Raw genomic sequence first — 19,223 nt, 5'->3', positions numbered from 1 at the left:
TGTATGCATTAACTAGGAAAAAAGAGTACACTAATATTGAAAAAGTTAATAGTATATATTATTTGATCATGATATTTTAAAACTGTATATATAAATGCATTTTATACTTTTGTATGCAAAGAATATAATATTTAAAATTTTGAGATTTGTATAAGTCAAACCCTAAGGAATTCCCTTTCAGAAATAGGTTTAAAGAACAAAATAAGAATATACCTGCTTACAGCAGGCATTCTTGTATTGTTTGGATATTTGCTATAAGTGTATAAGACTTTGGGAGTCAATTTTTAAAAAATGCACACATACTGTGGTAAGGACTTGAGCAGATATATATGCAGAGACTAATGGAGCACAAGAGGAGCTATCCACCTTTCTGAAGAAGTCAGGGAATTTCTCATTCCAAAGGCAGCCTGTGAGCTGAATCTTGGGAAAACTACATGAACTTTCAATGGTTTATAATTTTGGAGATACAGGATACAGACCCAAACCTCTCATTAGTCAGTTCAGTTCAGTCGCTCAGTCATGTCCAACTCTTTGCAACCTCATGAAATGCAGCACGCCAGGCTTCCCTGTCCATCACCAACTCCCAGAGCTTGCTCAAACTTATGTCCATCGAGTCAGTGATGCCATCCAACCATCTCATCCTCTGTCATCCCCTTTTTCTCCTGCCTTCAACTTTCCCAGTATCAGGATCTTTTCCAATTTTGATTTTACCTTCAAAATATCTCTAAAATCTAAATATCTCTAAATATCTAAATAGCTCTAAAATATACACTCTTCTGCACTCAAGTAACTTTTAAGCCTATATACAATACAGGTTATTGTATTGTATAAGACAATACACACATATCGTCACACACACGTTCAACTTTAATCAAAATACAAACAATTTAAATTAAAATGGTACATCACACATCCAATTTAGATTAAAAAAATGATCATCAACATCAAAAAGTCTGAACACAACAGTATTTGATGAAGAGATGAGAAAATAAGACACTTGCATATCCTGTGAGTGGGAGCATAAATCAATACAAACTATGGAGAGCTGTTTGGCAAAACCTGGGGAATTTAAGATTTGATACCGTTTTCAATTTCTAGAAATGTATCCCACAAATATACTTACATAGGTAAACAAATGCACATGTTCAAAAATGTTCATGAAATCTTCAAGAAATCTTCATATTACCAAATGGTTAGAAATAATGTAAATATCTATCACTGTAAGTTAAATGTTAAATCCATAACAGAATACTATATAATCTAAAAAGAGTAAGGCAGGATTATCTACTGATGTACTACATAAAAAACAAAGTAGAGTGTATTAGTCTAATTTTAAAATATACATATGTATGTCTGCTGCTGCTGCTGAGTCGCTTCAGTCGTGTCCGAGTCTGTGCGACCCCATAGACGGCAGCTCACCAGGCCCCGCTGTCCCTGGGATTCTCCAGGCAAGAACACTGGAGTGGGTTGCCATTTCCTTCTCCAATGCATGAAAATGAAAAGTGAAAGTGAAGTCGCTCAGTTGTGTCCAACTCCTAGCGACCCCATGACTGCAGCCCACCAGGCTCCTCGGTCCTATATTCATCTATTTCTACATACATAAATATCTACATATAAACATGTTTACATATACATTTGTATATACACAGACTCTCTCCCTGAATAGATTCATAACAACCTATTCATTACTTAAAGAACTTCAGTAGCTTCTCACTTCTTCAGAGGGAAAAAAAAAAGCAAATTCTTTACTACATTTTGCATGTTCTCTCATGTCTTGCTAACTAATAAGTATCAAATTAAGACACTACTCAGCAATCAGGCTTCCCTGGTGGCTCAGTTGGTAAAGAATCCACCTGCAGTGCAGGAGACCAAGGTTTAATTCCAGCATTGGGAAGATATTCTGGAGAAGGAAATGGCAAACCACTCCAGTATTCTTGCCTGGAGAATCCCATGGACAAAGGAGCCTGGCAGGCTACAGTCCAAGGGGTCACAAAGAGTCAGATATGACTGAGTGACTAACACTCACTTTACTCTCAGGACTCTCAGAATCCTCAAAAGAGAGTCAGCAGCCATGAAATTAAAAGATGCTTACTCCTTGGAAGGAAAGTTATGACCAACCTACATAGCATATTCAAAAGCAGAGACATTACTTTGCCAACAAAGGTCCATCTAGTCAAGGCTATGGTTTTTCCAGTGGTCATGTATGGATGTGAGAGTTGGACTGTGAAGAAGGCTGAGCGCTGAAGAATTGATGCTTTTGAACTGTGGTGTTGGAGAAGACTCTTGAGAGTGCCTTGGACTGCAAGGAGATCCAACCAGTCCATTCTGAAGGAGATCAGCCCTGGGCGTTCTTTGGAAGGAATGATGCTAAAGCTGAAACTCCAGTACTTTGGCCACCTCATGCGAAGAGTTGACTCATTGGAAAAGACTCTGATGCTAGGAGGGATTAGGGGCAGGAGGAGAAGGGGACAACAGAGGATGAGATGGCTGGATGGCATCACTGACTCGATGGACGTGAGTCTGAGTGAACTCCTGGAGTTGATGATGGACAGGGAAGCCTGGTGTGCTGCAATTTATGGGGTCACAAAGAGTTGGACATGACTGAGTAACTGAATTGATAGTAAGGAGCTAGATACAGATGTACTTTGTTTGGATTCTAGCTTTAGCCAGATCCTTAGGGGAGCACAAGGGCCAGAGGCTGACTGTGGACTGCCCTGGTATGAGGGAATTTGCTTGTTGGGTGGGGTGGCTTTCATTTAGTTAAGGTGAATCTCTGGGTAAGAGGAGCTGTGAGCAACCAACCTTTATAGCAACTAAGGGACCAGTAAACTGGCCTGGTAGAGGAAATCTAGATGGGCAGAATATCACCCATGTGGATGCAAAATTAATCAGTCTATCTAGGAAAGAAATAGATACTATTTCTTAGCTAGATACTATCCTATGCAATGTGGTTACACTAGCAAATGTTCCTTACCCGTATGAAATGTGCATTCTAGTCGCCAGTGAAGATAATAAACATATTCATTTTAGACAGCTATAGATAGTAATAAGAAAATTAAATAGACATTATGATAGTAATTATTGGTTGTTTAGTGTTAGTTGCTCAGTTGTGTCCAACCTCATGGACTGTAGCCCACCAGGCTCCCCTGTGTATGGGATTTTCCAAACAAGAATACTAGAGTGGGTTACCATTCCCTTTCTCCATGGGATCTTCCTGTCCCAGGGATCAAACCTGGGTGTCCTGGATTGCAGGCAGATTCTTTAACTCTGAGCTACCAGGGAAGCTCTGAGAGTAAAGGAATGGGAAATTTAGGAAAGGTACATTTGAGAAGATGCACTTGAGAAACAAACTGTAGATATCCCTGAACCCTCTGTTTCTGTGAAAGTGGACTAGCTCTCACCTATTGTTAGAAGATACAGTCCTGTGCCCTCAATCCCATGCTGGCGTGAAGATGAAAATACCTCAAATAAAGCAAGGTTTTTCCAAGACAAGGCATGCCCTGAAGGATTTGTCCCTCTATCTCCCGGGCCATCACATCCATAAACAGAGTCAAGTCACGGCATAGCCCATATCTGAAATGCTGGGCATACCAAAAAAGAGATTGTACGTTGAAAGACCTGTAGTACCTAACCTGTACCTAGCAACAGGAACAAGGAGAGTGTCCCCAGGAGTGGATCTTGAGGATGCTATGTAAAAAGTGAAGTACTATAAAGCTAGATAAAAGAGTTTATCAATTAGGGATACTTTGCCATCACACTGAACACCTGGCAAAATTAGTGCTATTAGCATACCACCCTCAGTTTCTTACGGGGCCATTTCCCCTTTTATAAACTTATTTCTCCTAAGCAAGTCATTCTGATCAAATGAATAAATGAATCATGGCCTAAGGCCCCTGTCAATGGTGGGCCACTGGAAACCACGTGGAACCACTGAACATGCAGATGAACGCTCCCTCAGGAAATTTCCTTATGCAGAGGGTAACACAAATTAAATAATCCTTGATAATCCTATTTAAAAACAGACGTTTCTACACAGCAAACTCCTCCTCAATCATAGCTAGCTCAGTTATCACCTTTTCATGGTGCTTATTCTCAATCCCTGAAGAAAAACTGTTCTTTCATTTTGGTTCCTCCAGCATTTTATTCTAACGTATGTTACACCACTTAAAATACATTATATAGTTATAGATGATACCTAACCATCTTTATATTCCCAGCATTTAACATAGTGGTTGGTACATAGAAAGTGTCAGATACTTTTTCTTTTATTCTTTTCTTTTTTTTAATATAAATTTATTTATTTTAATTGGAGGTTAATTACTTTATAATATTGTATTGGTTTTGCCATACATCAACTATTAAATTTAAATAATATGCCCTCATGTTATCAATAATAACAAAGTTAACATGTGTCAAGAATTAATAGGTAGGTTTGGTTCTTGTTTTGTTAAATTTTCCCCTACCCTCAACTCTGTTTTTTGCGTTAATACTTTATTAGAGTTATGAGAGTTTTTAATTCATGCAAGTGGATTAACTGATAGAGTTTGATCAACCATGCTGGCAGCCTTGTCTGAAACAGGAAAAAATATATTTTATGTATTTGATCTTTTTTATAATTTATTATAAAAATTTCAAGCATTAGCAAAGTAAAGAGAAAATTATAAAGACTATCCTCCTTCAACAATTACCAATTTGTAGCCAGTCTTATTTCACATATTTTCCCACTTACCCCGCTACATAGTTATTTCGAAGAAAATTACAGATGTCATATTATGTCACCCAAAAATACTTTCATATATACCTCTAAATATTAAGGACTCTTTATAAAAACTATTTAAAAAAACAGAATTCAGCTTAGTAAATTTTGAAGATCTTATTGGCTTTCTTCAGTAAAACATGAATCAGGCAGGATTTAATCTAACAGATAGGAAGGAACTCCTAGAAATGGTACAAAATGAAAGACTTTTACGGGCAGAAAGTAGCAGGAACAAGGAAGTATACTAGGCTTAAAAGCGGAGTGGTTATGGAAAGACTGCTTTCCTTCAGAGGATGGTGGGGTCTGTCAGAACAATTACCTAACTAGCACTGATCATGTGATTCCCAACCTATGACCACATTTGGAGAGAGCCAAAACTATAATTAAGCCTCAGTTTGGTAACACAGGATCTGGCACAAGCCGCCCCATTTGGTGCCTGTTGTTTTGTTTTTAACAAACTTAACCACAATATGATTATCACTTCTAAAAACTTACCTCGATATATTCTTAATATTATCAAACATTCAGTCAGTGTTCAATTTTGGAGGGTACTTTTAAGCATTTCAATTATATCATGGAGAGAAGGTGCTAAACATCTACTCATTTTGCACAGGCTAGAGTGAGAATGTTCATTGTAGCAAGGATGTAGCTTCATGCGTTCAAGTAATTCTTCAGTGGCGTTATTCACAATAAGGAGTTAAACCATTTTCACTATCAGAAGGAGAGGAACAAGAGTAGAAGTGATTGTTCAAGATCCATCTCAGCTGGGCTTTTCAGGGAGTCCCAGAGAGATGGTATTCCAACTTCTCTCTCCACTGATGATCACAGTCAAGGGCTAATTATAATACAGGAACATGTGGCAGTTACATATTTTTGCGCTAAACATCCAATTCCATCTCTTTATTATGTAATTACTGATTGATTACTGGAAACTAAAGCTAATAAAGAAGTGCTAAGACTCTCTTACCCATAGGAGTACAGTAATAACTCTGAATTATGCAGTATTTTAGAAAATGTATTAAAAAATATCTTATTTGCAATTTAAATACTCAACAGTTCTCACATTTCTATTGCATAATGGAATAACAATCATTTTTACAGTGAAACCACCACAGAACAAGGAATTAACACAAATGTCTTACCTTCTCAGATCCTTCCTCATACACTGCTTTGGAGGTGAGAATGCTGGATCTGCTACTCCCCTACCCAAAGTCATATTTTAAGGAAAGTAAAGCCATTCAACTAACCATGATTAACTATATGCCTCCCTAATAGCAAACAGAGTTTTCTGAATACTCTACTCTTGAGCCTTTTGTCTTTGCATCAGATGGACACAGCTTAAAACTTACATAAGGATAATGGCTTTCCAAGTGAGAAAATTAAACAAGTAGAAATACAAATAATATCTTGTAGTGGTGAGAAAAAACAGCCCAAATTATAATCTCTTCTGCTCTTTGCTACTTACCAGTTTTGCGATTTAACCAAGTCTCCCCTCTGGATCTGATTCCTTGCCTGTAAAACAATGATAGGCAATGAATTAGGTCATCTTTAAGAACTATTGCAATTAAGGACTATTTCAATTTAGTTCTACTTAGATTTTGACTCTTTTATCCCTAATTCTTTATTTCTTATTTTCTTTGTTATGAAATAGATATTTCATAACATCTGTTATCAAAAGATATTTCATTAGAAAAGCTCTAAGAATATCATCTTAAACCATACTCTGTTCAGTTCAGTTGCTCAGTTGAGTCTGACTCTTTGCAACCCCATGAACCACAGCATGCCAGGCCTCCCTGTCCATCACCAACTCCTGGAGTCCACCCAAACCCATGTCCTTTGAGTTGATGATGCCACCCAACCATCTCATCCTCTGTCGTCCCCTTCTCCTCCTGTCCTCAATCTTTCCTGGCATCAGAGTCTTTTCCAATGAGTCAGCTCTTCACATCAGGTGGCCAAAGTATTGGAGTTTCAGCTTCAGCATCAGTCCTTCCAATGAACACTCAGGACTGATCTCCTTTAGGATGGACTGGTTGGATCTCCTTGCAGTCCAAGGGATTTTCAAGAGTCTTTTCCAACACCACGGTTCAAAAGCATCAACCATAATCAAGCATAAACCATACTTAAGACTAGCCAAAAAAGGAAGATCAGGTTGACCATTCATTGGACTAGAACCACAATTTATTCTTCTAATTTGCACATTTGAATAACATTTTTTTCATAAAGAATCTTGTTTATTGTCACTTGTCAAGTGATACATAGTACAAAGATTCATTGATATAAGTTCTAGATAGGTAACAGAAAAAATTATTATTGATGCCAAACTTTTTAAACTGATCTATGCAGGTTCATCTCACATAGCAAACTAAGGATTCATAGATTTCCTGCTACACAGAACAATTTTCATATGAAACTTTTCTCTGGAACCAAGCAATGATTTTTTTTGTGGATATTTTGCTTATATATTTTTCATATGGAAAATATATTTTAATAAGAAGTACAACCCATCCCACAAAAATGAGTCATTGAATAAAAACAACCACACGGACTTTGAATTATGATTGCAACAGCAAAAGGGCCTAAAGGAAAGCTTATACCCACTTAGGTGGGAGGAGAAGGGAAAAGCAGGATGGGGAAAAATTCTTCAGAGAAAATCATGCTTGAGCTCAATCTTGGCAAATGAATAAAAAAATAAAAATTAAAGATAGGAAGATATTTCAAAGAAAATAAGTGAGCAGAGGGAAGAGAGAAAATAAGAAACATTGTCCTAGACGTTTTCAATATTCTTGCTTAATATTCACAGCAATCTGAATATGATTATTATAATTTTATAGATGTGGAAACTGAGGTTCGGAGAGATTAATTAACTTACCCAAGGTTACACACCTAATAAATAGCAGAGTCAGTCTTCATATCTAATTAAATGACTTCAGAGTACACTGTACTGGGATATTCATTTATTCAAAAACCATTTATTGAGCACTCACTGTGTATCAGAGAACAGATTAAAACCAGTGATACAAAGATACAGTCCCTATTTGTAAGGAGCTTTTTGTGCTCTTAGAAACAGAGAACCTCAAAGCTGATCTGCAATAATCTCACCAGCCACTTGCTTCCTGCTGTCCTCAATACCCTACAGGGGACCCTGAGTTCATCCTCATTATGACCAAACTACGGATCCCTGTTCTGCACTAATCTGCTTTGAGATAAAGATTTTTTTGGTACAAATAGAAATTAGCACAGGGTTGCCAAAAAAACAGCTAAGAGATGCTTCTGTCTTAAAGGAGTTGCCACCATCCCTAGAAAAAGTCCTTAGAGAAACTCAAGTATCTTACTCCTCCAGTTTCCTCCATAAACTCTGAGCACCTTGAATATATATTCAGGAGCAGCAACACCCTAGCCTGGAGCAAAAGCACCCAGGAAAAAGATGGATCCCCTCTGTCCCTTACTTGATAAAGCTCTAGGAGTTCAAAGTGAAGTAATATCTCCTCATGTTGTGCTGTGCTTAGTCACTCAGTTGTGTCCAACTCTTTCTGACCCCATGGACTGTAGCCCACCAGGCTCCTCATTCCATGGGGATTCTCCAGGCAAGAAAACTGGAGTGGGTTGCCAGGCCTTCCTCCAGGGGATCTTTCCAACTCAGGGATCGAAGGTTTCCCACATTGCAAGCAGATTCTTTACCTTATGAGCCACCAGCGAAGCCCAAGAATACTGGAGTGGGTAGCCTATCCCGTCTCCAGGGGAACTTTCCAACCAAGGAATTGAACCTGGGTCTCCTGCATTGCAAGTCAATTCTTTCCCAGCTGAGCTACCAAGGAAACCCTAATATCTCCTCATAGCTTTCTTCTATTGACATTCTCTTTGACCCTAACAATTCTTTTCTCCCTACTCTTTATTTTCATGCTTCTTGATATACTAACAGATGAAGTAAACATCCTCATTCTTAAGAACCCTAACTAGAAATATCACTGAGTTTCCTAGTATTGCAAAATTTACCCACCTCCTTCAATCTCAAAGCATGTTGAGCCTAGTGTGTGCCCAGTCTCTCTGTCTTGAGCACTTCCTGGGACCTAATAGAACAAGGCTTGTCAATAGGCTTTGAACATTGAGCAGAAGGGATGTTCAGATCTCAAGGGCTCATGATATAATATGGAGGTGTTTCCAGTTCTAGACGACCATTAGAAGCGATAATTTCTGCGGAGCCCTGCTCTGAGGTGCAATTGTCAACCAGATAGAAAACCTAACTGTACCTTATCATCTTTAACTGGATTTGGGGAATCCAAATCCAAAAGAAATGCCTTGGCCAGAGATGGAAAAAACCACCAAGACTGAGTATTTAATAAAAGATACATACACACACACTTTTAAATCTGTTTGGCAAATACCTTACTTCCATGCTTTCATCTTCCAGCTTTTAAGGAAATGGGAGAGACCTTCAATATTGCTTTTAGGATAGAATTGTGAATGTGAGGAGGGGTTGGAGTGGGAATAGAGATGGTCTACAGCCTAAAACATGAACTCATTTTAATTTGCCTTTTCATTCCTTAGATGAAGCTTAGGTCACTTCAAAAAATTTCTATATATACCTGTTTCTCCTTGATTTTCTATTAATATATATTGGAGGAGCTTGGTACATTTGATTGCTAGAGTTGCACTAGTAACCTATGAAAAATCAAAGTCAAAATCACCTTAGCAACTGCTTAAAAATGAACTGAACTTTATTAACTGTAAATGTTGCCAAGCTATGTTTATTTGCCTTCTAACTTTTAACATATCCCAAGTGACAAATTAAAAGCTATTAAACCCTGACTTGTTTTGAATATCTCTTGGAAGTCCATTCTTTTATCAAAATAAAATGGGATCCAACAGTTCAAAGACATAAAGTTTGCTTTATCGCAAGCAAACATAACTAAAATATTAGAAATGAGGAAGTAACAATTTTCTGGAAAAGCTTAATATTTTCTTACCAGCCAGCACACTTGTTTTGCAAAACCTTTCAACTGAACAATGGTTTGTATTATCCTCAGCCTTCATTTTTCCTCCAGATCCTCTTTTGTAGGCATTTCCTAGCTTTCTCAACTCTGCTTGACAGTTTTGTTATTTCAGGCTGATTTTCTGCAATTTTACTTCTCTGCTGTCTGGATGATTTTATTATTTGCCATATTCTCTCTTTCAGATTGGGGTTTATTCTGGTTTTGGCTTGCTGGGGTTTTGGCAGGCTACTGCTATAAAATACAAGAGGTTTGGAAGCTATGCAGATGGCAAATGTAGTGTTGTGTGCTTTCATTCATGATGGGCTTCCGTCTTTTTATAACAGACAGGAAAACTGCCAACTCTTATTTCCTGTGCCCACTTCTGACATATTTAAGCAAGACTGCAGTAGTGACTTGCAGGACTGTAGGCTTTTTAGTTTGGGTAGGCTATCCTTGGTGCTTGGAATTTAAAAAGAAAGTTTCTGCTGATACTCAGCATTAATCTTCTTACATGTGTTTTCTGTTTCAGTATGTATTTAATGAATCTGTTTAACTTTGAAGTAAATATCTTCTTCCTTTTAAAAGGGTTAAATGATGACCTAACATTTTCTTTTGGTTTTTACTGTTTGTTTGTTTTTCCCTAAGCCAGTACACATGATAACAATTACACTTACTTCCCAAAGAACATCTTGCCAAGTATTACTGTTAAAATAATAAGACCTGCTCTTTCAATTGATGACCTTGTTTCCAGAAATGGCACCTTGCAAAGAAGCATCACTTCAGTAGGCAGATTCAAGAGCATAAATTTGTAAACAATATTTCTTTTCAGAAAAAGGAGAACAACTTTGCTACACCATAGAGCAGATAGTTAGGACAAAGAGTGTTCAAAGTACAATCCTCATAGCAGTAGTGAAATATTGTTTGGCATTGTGAAATATTGTTAAGGAAGGTACATATTCTTGCCATGGAACTACTGCAGTGTGAGAAGTGGAAATAATAAAGTTATGCCAATGCCTCAGTATCCCTTGACTGGTTTTTATTTTTCCCTGCAGGAACATGCATTAGGGAAAACATAATTGTAATAATTTCTGTTCAATCTAAGCCCTGCACAAAAATATATAAGCACTAGAATGAAAAACAGACCTTCACAAATTTAACTTCATATTCTCTGGCATACTACATAGTGTTTATTGATTTATGGGCTCTACTAGAAAAAAGGCACACAACTTTGCTCCTGGTCACACATAAATAATATGACAAATAATCAGCTGGTCTGATTCTACTTATGCCCTCACTCAACAGGAATCTGAATTCAGTGGGAATTCTGAATGAATAATTAATGGTGTCCTAACCATGCAACACAAAAGCAAGGAATCCAGATGTCCTGGGAGACTTCCAATACCTCACCCAGAACTTGGGCAATATAATTCTCCATCACAAAGACTCTATTTCTAGCTAAACATCTGCTTTCCTGGTCTTGTCTACAAAACGGTAACAGTGTTCTCCCCACTGTTTATATGTCAAATAAATAATATCCACACCTACTCCCAGATTCCCCGTAAATGGCAAGGTACCACTCTCATATGAGAACCACTGCACACAATGCTGCTTGGGAAGTTCTTCTAACCTAGGTCCCTAAAGTTACAAAGATAGTTCTGTTACATATTAAAGAGCTCAACCACAAGGCTTGCACAAGCTTCAGGTAGGTTGTTTTTCTTTTCTATGAGTAGACATTTTGCATTACTATTCAGTTTATTTAATTTGATCAAAATAATAAAGCGGACCATGCAGATATAAACATAAGGTGCTTGGGGCTGGTGCACTGGGACAACCCAGAGGGATGGTATGGGGAGGGAGGAGAGTTAGGATGGGGAACACATGTATACCTGTGGCGGATTCATTTTGATATATGGCAAAACCAATACAATATTGTAAAGTTAAAAAATAAAATTACATTAAAAAAAAGAAAAGAAAACAATTTTCATCAGGTTCTAACACATTTTAATGAGTAGATAATTTGTGTCTACTTGTATTTAATTGTTCATTCAGTTAAATTGAATTAAGGTATGAGGGCTAAAGTTTACCTGACCCTAAGACCATCTATATGTAAATATGAATATATGATGCTGCTGGGGCTGCTAAGTCACTTCAGTTGTGTCGGACTCTGTGTGATCCCATAGACGGCAGCCCACCAGGCTCCGCCGTCCCTGGGATTCTCCAGGCAAGAACACTGGAGTGGGTTGCCATTTCCTTCTCCAATGCATGAAAGTGAAAAGTGAAAGTGAAGTCGCTCAGTTGTGTCTGACCCTCAGTGACCCCATGGACTGCAGCCTTCCATGCGCCTCCGTCCATGGGATTTTCCAGGCAAGAGTACTGGAGTCGGGTGCCATTGCCTTCTCTGATGAATATATGACTAAAGGTCTAATTTCACTATGGAGTACTATGAAGAAAGCTGAGTGCTGAAGAATTGATGCTTTTGAACTGTGGTGTTGGAGAAGACTCTTGAGAGTCCCTTGGACTGCAAGGAGATCCAATCAGTCCATTCTAAAGGAGATCAGTCCTGGGTGTTCTTTGGAAGGACTGATGATAAAGCTGAAACTCCAATACTTTGGCCACCTCATGCGAAGAGTTGACTCATTAGAAAAGACTCTGATGCTGGGAGGGATTTGGGGGCAGGAGGAGAAGGGGACGACAGAGGATGAGATGGCTGGATGGCATCACTGACTTGATGGACGTGAGTCTGGGTGAACTCTGGGAGTTGGTGATGGACAGGGAGGCCTGGCGTGCTGCGATTCATGGGATGGCAAAGAGTTGGACACGACTGAGCAACTGAACTGAACTGAAATATACTACACAGGATACTCAAATGGAAATATTAACAGCCTCACTTAAATTTTTCTGATAACTAGGGTAGAAAAAAATCATTTATGAAGTAATAAAGGATAGATTTCTTGAATATTTTTCAATAGAAACTTACCTGCTATGAAAGACATTTATTAACTTCATATCAATCAATGTGAGTATTTCAAGTTAGGAAGTTTAGCTTACTTGTCAATATAACTAAGGAAGTGTGGCTATAATAACATGCTTTATTAAATGCTTTACTTAAAAATATCATATTTCCTAAAATACACAGAAATAGACTTAAGGACAGGAAAATACATTCCATGTTTTTAGATATGAAAACACAGTGTTACAAAAATTATAACCTTCTCTAATTTACTTCATACATTTAATACAACCTCAGGAAAATATCATAAGAATCATTTCTAAAGCTATACTAGTTCATTTTAAATTTGTATGGAAAAATAACCAAGGGATAGCCAGAGAAATCCTAAAAAGTTGGGGGTGGTGGTACTTCTTCCAGACATTAAAATGTTATAAAGCTTCTATAACTAAATTATATGGTATTGGCACATGAATGACCAGACTTAACAGTGGAACAGGGTAGAAAGTCCAGAAACGAATCCTCGTCCACAGGGAAGCTCAACCTTAATAAATACAGGATCCCAAATCAGAGCTCAGAAAATTGTACGCTCATATGGAATAGTGCATACTTGGTTCATTGCTCACATCATACATTGTGATAAATTTCGAATGCATCAGAAACCAAAATGTGAAAAAAAAAAAGTAACCAGATATGTACTAGAATAAAATGGGTAAATTTCTTTATAATAAAGACTGGAGAATATTTCCCTAATTACGATCAATGAATAGAATCAATAAAGAGAATAGACTAGTAAATTTCTGTACATTGACAAAACAGTGTCTGCATAGCAAACACAAACATCATAAGATTAGAAGACAGAGTCCAAACTAGAAAATAAAATACCAGTAACATATCAAAGATAAAAGTTTAATACCTTAGAAAATGCAAAGAACATTAAATGTTTGAGAAGAATAAACACAAAAAGCCTCCTTGAGAATTTGTAAAAAAAATTTTTTTTAATGAAACAAAAAAAGGAAGAAAGAAAAAGTATATATAAATGTGCTACGGAGAAGCCTGGTAGGCTGCAGTCTATGGGGTTGCTAAGAGTTGATTCATTTTGATATTTGGCAAAACTAATACAATTATGTAAAGTTTAAAAATAAAATAAAATTAAAAAAAAAAAAAAAGAGTTGAGCACGACTGAGCGACTTCACTTTCACTTTTCACTTTCCTGCATTGGAGAAGGAAATGGCAACCCACTCCAGTGTTCTTGCCTGGAGAATTCCAGGGATGGGGGAGCCTGGTGGGCTGCCCTCTATGGGGTCGCACAGTCCAACACGACTGAAGCGACTTAGCAGCAGCAGCAGCAGCAGCATCCTCATTCAAATACAAAATGCAAAACTATTCTCAGACATGATTTCTCAACAATTTAAGTGTCAAACATCTAAAATTTTGGCAACATACTCTGTGGTGAAGGAACCAGTACTCTTATACACTGGGAATGCAAAACAAGACAACCCAAGGGAATTTGATGTCTAGCAAAATATATACAATTACCCTTATCTCAGCAATCTACTAGGAAATTTCTTTAAAATACACTGACAGTGATACAAAATGTCACATACAAAGATCATTCATTGCAATGGTATTTTTATTAAGAAAATACTGGTGGGGGGATCAATGCCTATATTTAGGAGACTGCTTAAATAAACACGAATTGAGTACTGTTTAGCTGTCAAAATGAATGAGGACAACCTCACTCTATTGTTAAACAGTGATCACCAAGATAAGTTGTTGGGTGAAATAAACCAATGTGTTGAACACCTTTTATAGTATATTTGTGTAAAAAAAAAAAAAAAAAAAACAGAGGATACAGGAGTTTCTTTGTATAGGTACAAACACATGTACACATGTGAGTGAATGCACGTTTATCTATATGTATATATCAGTTCAGTTCAGTCACTCAGCCGTGTCTGACTCTTTGTGACCCCATGGAATGTAGCACGCCAGGTTTCCCTGTCCATCACCAATTCCCGGAGCTTGCTCAAACTCATGTCCATTGAGTCGGTGATGCCATCCAACCATCACCTCCTCTGCCGTCCCCTTCTCCTCCTGCCTTCAATCTTTCCCAGCCTCAAGTCTTTTCCAATGAGTCAGCTCTTCACATCAGGTGGCCCAAGTATTGGAGTTTCAGCTTCAGCATCAGTCCTTTCAGTGAATATTCAGGGCTGATTTCCTGGAGGATTGACTGGCTGGATATCCTTGCAGTCCAAGGGACTCTCAAGAGTCTTCTCCAACATCACAGTTGAAAAGCATCAATTCTTCTGCGCTCAGCATTCTTTATAGTCCAACTGTCACATCCGTACATGACTACAGGAAAGACCATAGCTTTGACTAGACAGACCTTTGTCAGTAAAGTAATCAAAAACTAATTTTTAAATTTAACTTTTAATTAGTTTGACAGAAAAATAATCAAACTGATCACATGGACCACAGCCTTGTCTAACTCAATGAAATTCTGAGCTATGCCATGTAGGGCCACCCAAGATGGATGGGTCATGGTGGAGAGTTTTGACAAAATGTGGGCCACTAGAAAAGGGAATGGCAAACCACTTCAATATTTTTGCCTTGAGAAACCCATGGACAGAATATGTATGTATATGTGTATATATAGATATATATAGCATATGTCAGAGAAGGCAATGGCACCCCACTCCAGTACACTTGCCTGGAAAATCCCATGGACAGAGGAGCCTGGTAGGCTGCACTTCATGGGGTTGGCTGAGGGTCGGACACGACTGAGCGACTTCCCTTTCACTTTTCACTTTCATGCATTGGAGAAGGAAATGGCAACCCACTCCAGTGTTCTTGCCTGGAGAATCCCAGGGACAGGGGAGCCTGGTGGGCTGCCGTCTATGGGGTCGCACAGGGTGGGACACAACTGAAGTGACTCAGCAGCAGCATAGCATATATATGTGTATGTGTATATATCCACACACACATATATATACACTAAGTATTTGCATACATACATATTATTTAAAAAACAGAAAAATATACTAAAACTTGTTACATATAAGAGGAGCAAGAATAAGGAGAAAGTTATACTGCCATTTTGAGTTTTTACTTTGGAGCACTGCAAATATTTTACATAAATAATAAACCAAACTAAAGTTAAAAAATGAAAAAGTACTCCTTTTTTTTGAAAAGAAATTGAAGCAAATGAATTTAACTATGTTAAGTTGGTGGAACAACCATATAAAGAAATTGTGTTGAGAGATTAAAAATAAAATGCTTTCACTATACAGTTCTTGTGGGTTATATCCTAAGGACACAAAGAATGAAAAAGAAATCTTCAATTATACTCAGTGGTCTTATTATTTGTAGAAAAGACAGCATGTTATTTTGAAACTATTATGAGCATATTGTGGATTAAAAGGACCATGTAATTATGTTAATGCCACTAGGAAGCAAGATTTTCAAACTAAAGGAGGAGGAGGAGTATAAAAATCAAAGTTAAGTACCCTAATATCTGCAATTTGAACTGCTACTATTTCTGTGAACTCATGAAATAATTTTTGTAGCGCAGTACCCCCTTATCCACAGAGGATATGCTTCCAAGACCTATCAGAGGAGGCCTGAAACTCTAAACATACTAAACATACTATGTTTTTCCTATACTCAGCAGTAGAGGTGTGGAGTCACATTAGATTATTGGATCACCAGGGATTTCCCTAGATCGACCCTTCACAGGAAATATGGGGAATGAATTAAAAAGATAAATTAGTAAATGATGCCACAAAGAAAGGCCAAATCCAGAATGTAAAAAATTTGTCCAAATCTAGCTCATTTTTCAACAAATAAATGGCAAAGAGGAAAAAAAATAGAGAAAAATTGCCACAAAGGATAGAACTTTACAACAACTGAGGAAGTGTGATGCATGGACTTTGTTTAAATTTTGCTTTAAAAAAATAGTAAAAAGACATGTTTTAAGTAATTAGGTAAATTGAACATGGACTAGTTATTAGATATTAATATTATTAGTTATGGTAATGAAAAACTCATCAGCCATCAGTAATAATATTCTAAAGAATTTATGGAGTCTGCAAATTGTTTTTAAATAATTTAGAAAAAATTGGGAAAACAGATGACACAACATTGCAAAATGTTGATAATTGTTGCGGCTGGAGGATGTGTAAGTTTATTAAGCTATTTTTTACTTTTGTCTGAACATTATCATAATAAACTTTTTTAGAAGTCTACTGACTGGCAATTTCTAGCTTATGTAACTACTAGTCACTACTCCCCTTACAAGCACTGCAGGAACTATCCCCCAGCATGAGATTCAGATTATATAAATTTCTATTGTTTGTTTTTAAAAACTAATATTGGTTTTTAGATCAGGCCTGGTGCATTTGCAGGCAATTTTCAATATGTTCTATGTCTCATACATTCTTAGTCCATTAAGTAATATTATCCAGAAATCTTTTATATTTTTTTGTAGTGAAAAATGAAACAAAATCTGAATAGTCCCTTGTTTCTATTTAATGTTTTACCCCAACAATTCCCAAGCTACAGATCCTGAACCTCTGGCAGACCAGATCACAGAGAAAACCATGAGACCTTGAAACAAACACTGTGTAGCCTAATTTTATACATATAAGTTGTATTATATATATAGTTCACTGAAATACCTTTATGATTGATAAAATACAATTTCAATTAATGAACATTCAAACTGTGACTCATTTTATGTTTTGATAGATTGTAGACATGTTTTTTACATTAACAAACAATGCCCTAATTCTTGACAATACTGAGGCTGTCTGACTACTCGGTTCTGAGATTCCATAGTGTTTAATTGTCCCGCATTTTAGGAACAGCAGCGATTTTTTGTTTTTGAGGAGAGTGATTTCCAAAGGGTCTTTATTGAAAAGATTCCCTAAGGATTCATCTTAAGTGGTCCCTCATTTTCCCTGAAAATAAATCCTCCCTATAAAATGCCAATAGGTTGAAAAATTCTGCTCCCGTCTATGTAAGTAGGATATCAGAGGTGGAGCTCCCTGGAATTGCACAACATAATTACTGAGCACTGGAACTTTTGTCCCTAAGGTTACAAGATGCAAAAGTACTATCCTTTATAAACCACATAGAGTACAAAACTGTGCCCTCTTATGGTATAAACTGAGTATGTACTGGATTTTACCTAAATCTGACCTCCAGGGTAAGTGACTATAGGACGTCAGAGGAACAGGACTGAGAGAAGGAAATACGCTAGATCCAAGTGACTCCACATACTGGTGACTGGTTGCATATTAATGACGGTTGTGTATTTCTTAGACTACATGAAACCCTGATTAGTTTTTCTGGATACTTAACTGTCTGGTAAATGCCTGCAATAAATTGTTTATACTGTTCTTAAGAACAAGGTAACTCCAATTTGAGATTCTTTTTTCCTTTGATGCACTCTTCCAAATGTTTTCCACTTATTAAAATGAGAATTATCAGGTGTAGTTTTAAGTATGTGATGGTATAATGCTTTACCAAATAAAATGCTAGATTCTTATTCTTGGTCCTTCTTTTATGAAATATTAAATCAAATGCCATGTATGGGTTACTGTGTACATAAGGAGGCTATGATTCACTGCAGAGCTTCCTCTCTCCATAGACCAAGATAATGTTGTAGAAACCCTGGACCTAAAGCCTTAACATGCCAATGGCACCATTGCCATCAGAATGAAATGCAGAAAAATATTTAAGGAAGATAAAGAGATAAGTCTATCACTATTACAAAGAAACCTGAAATTAGAATATTGGGACTATCACAGTTCAGTTCAGTTCAGTTCAGTCGCTCAGTCGTGTCCGACTCTTTGTGACCCCATGAATCGCAGCACGCCAGGCCTCCCTGTCCATCACCAACTCCCGGAGTTCACCCAGACTCACGTCCATCAAGTCAGTGATACCATCCAGCCATCTCATCCTCTGCCGTCCCCTTTTCCTCCTGCCTCGAATCCCTCCCAGCATCAGAGTCTTTTCCAATGAGTCAACTCTTCACATGAGGTGGCCAAAGTACTGGAGTTTCAGCTTTAGCATCATTCCTTCCAAAGAAATCCCAGGGCTGATCTCCTTCAGAATGGACTGGTTGGATCTCCTTGCAGTCCAAGGGACTCTCAAGAATCTTCTCCAACACCACAGTTCAAAAGCATCAATTCTTCGGTGCTCAGCCTTCTTCACAGTCCAACTCTCACATCCATACATGACCACTGGAAAAACCATAGCCTTGACGAGACAAACCTTTGTTGGCAAAGTAAAGTCTCTGCTTTTCAATATGCTATCTAGGTTGGACATAACTTTCCTTCCAAGGAGTAAGCGTCTTTTAATTTCATGGCTGCAGTCACCATCTGCAGTGATTTTGGAGCCCCAAAAAATAAAGTCTGACACTGTTTCCACTGTTTCCCCATCTACTTCCCATGAAGTGATGGGACCAGATGCCATGATCTTCATTCACTATTTTGCTTAAACAAGTCTTTGCCTAGGTCTCTATGCATGCTTGTTTTCTGTTTTTAAG

General features: G+C 37.5%; 1 long non-coding RNA gene across 1 annotated transcript in view; it reads right to left on the bottom strand.

Annotated features, from left to right (window-relative positions):
• Positions 1-4,734: 4,734 nt before the first annotated feature.
• The window catches only part of LOC129630070 (uncharacterized), a 70,640-nt gene continuing 56,151 nt past the window's right edge, over positions 4,735-19,223 (bottom strand). The window contains exons 3-4 of the long non-coding RNA XR_008703492.1: positions 6,222-6,268; positions 4,735-5,591 (exon numbers count right to left, since the gene is read on the bottom strand). This is a non-coding gene — a long non-coding RNA (uncharacterized LOC129630070). The remainder of the gene's footprint in view (positions 5,592-6,221; positions 6,269-19,223) is intronic.

This window comes from Bubalus kerabau, chromosome 1 (assembly GCF_029407905.1).
Source record: "Bubalus kerabau isolate K-KA32 ecotype Philippines breed swamp buffalo chromosome 1, PCC_UOA_SB_1v2, whole genome shotgun sequence".
Lineage (NCBI taxonomy): Eukaryota > Metazoa > Chordata > Mammalia > Artiodactyla > Bovidae > Bubalus > Bubalus kerabau.
The sequence above is the reverse complement of the archived record's forward strand: the minus strand, read 5'-3'. Positions and strand labels throughout refer to the sequence as shown.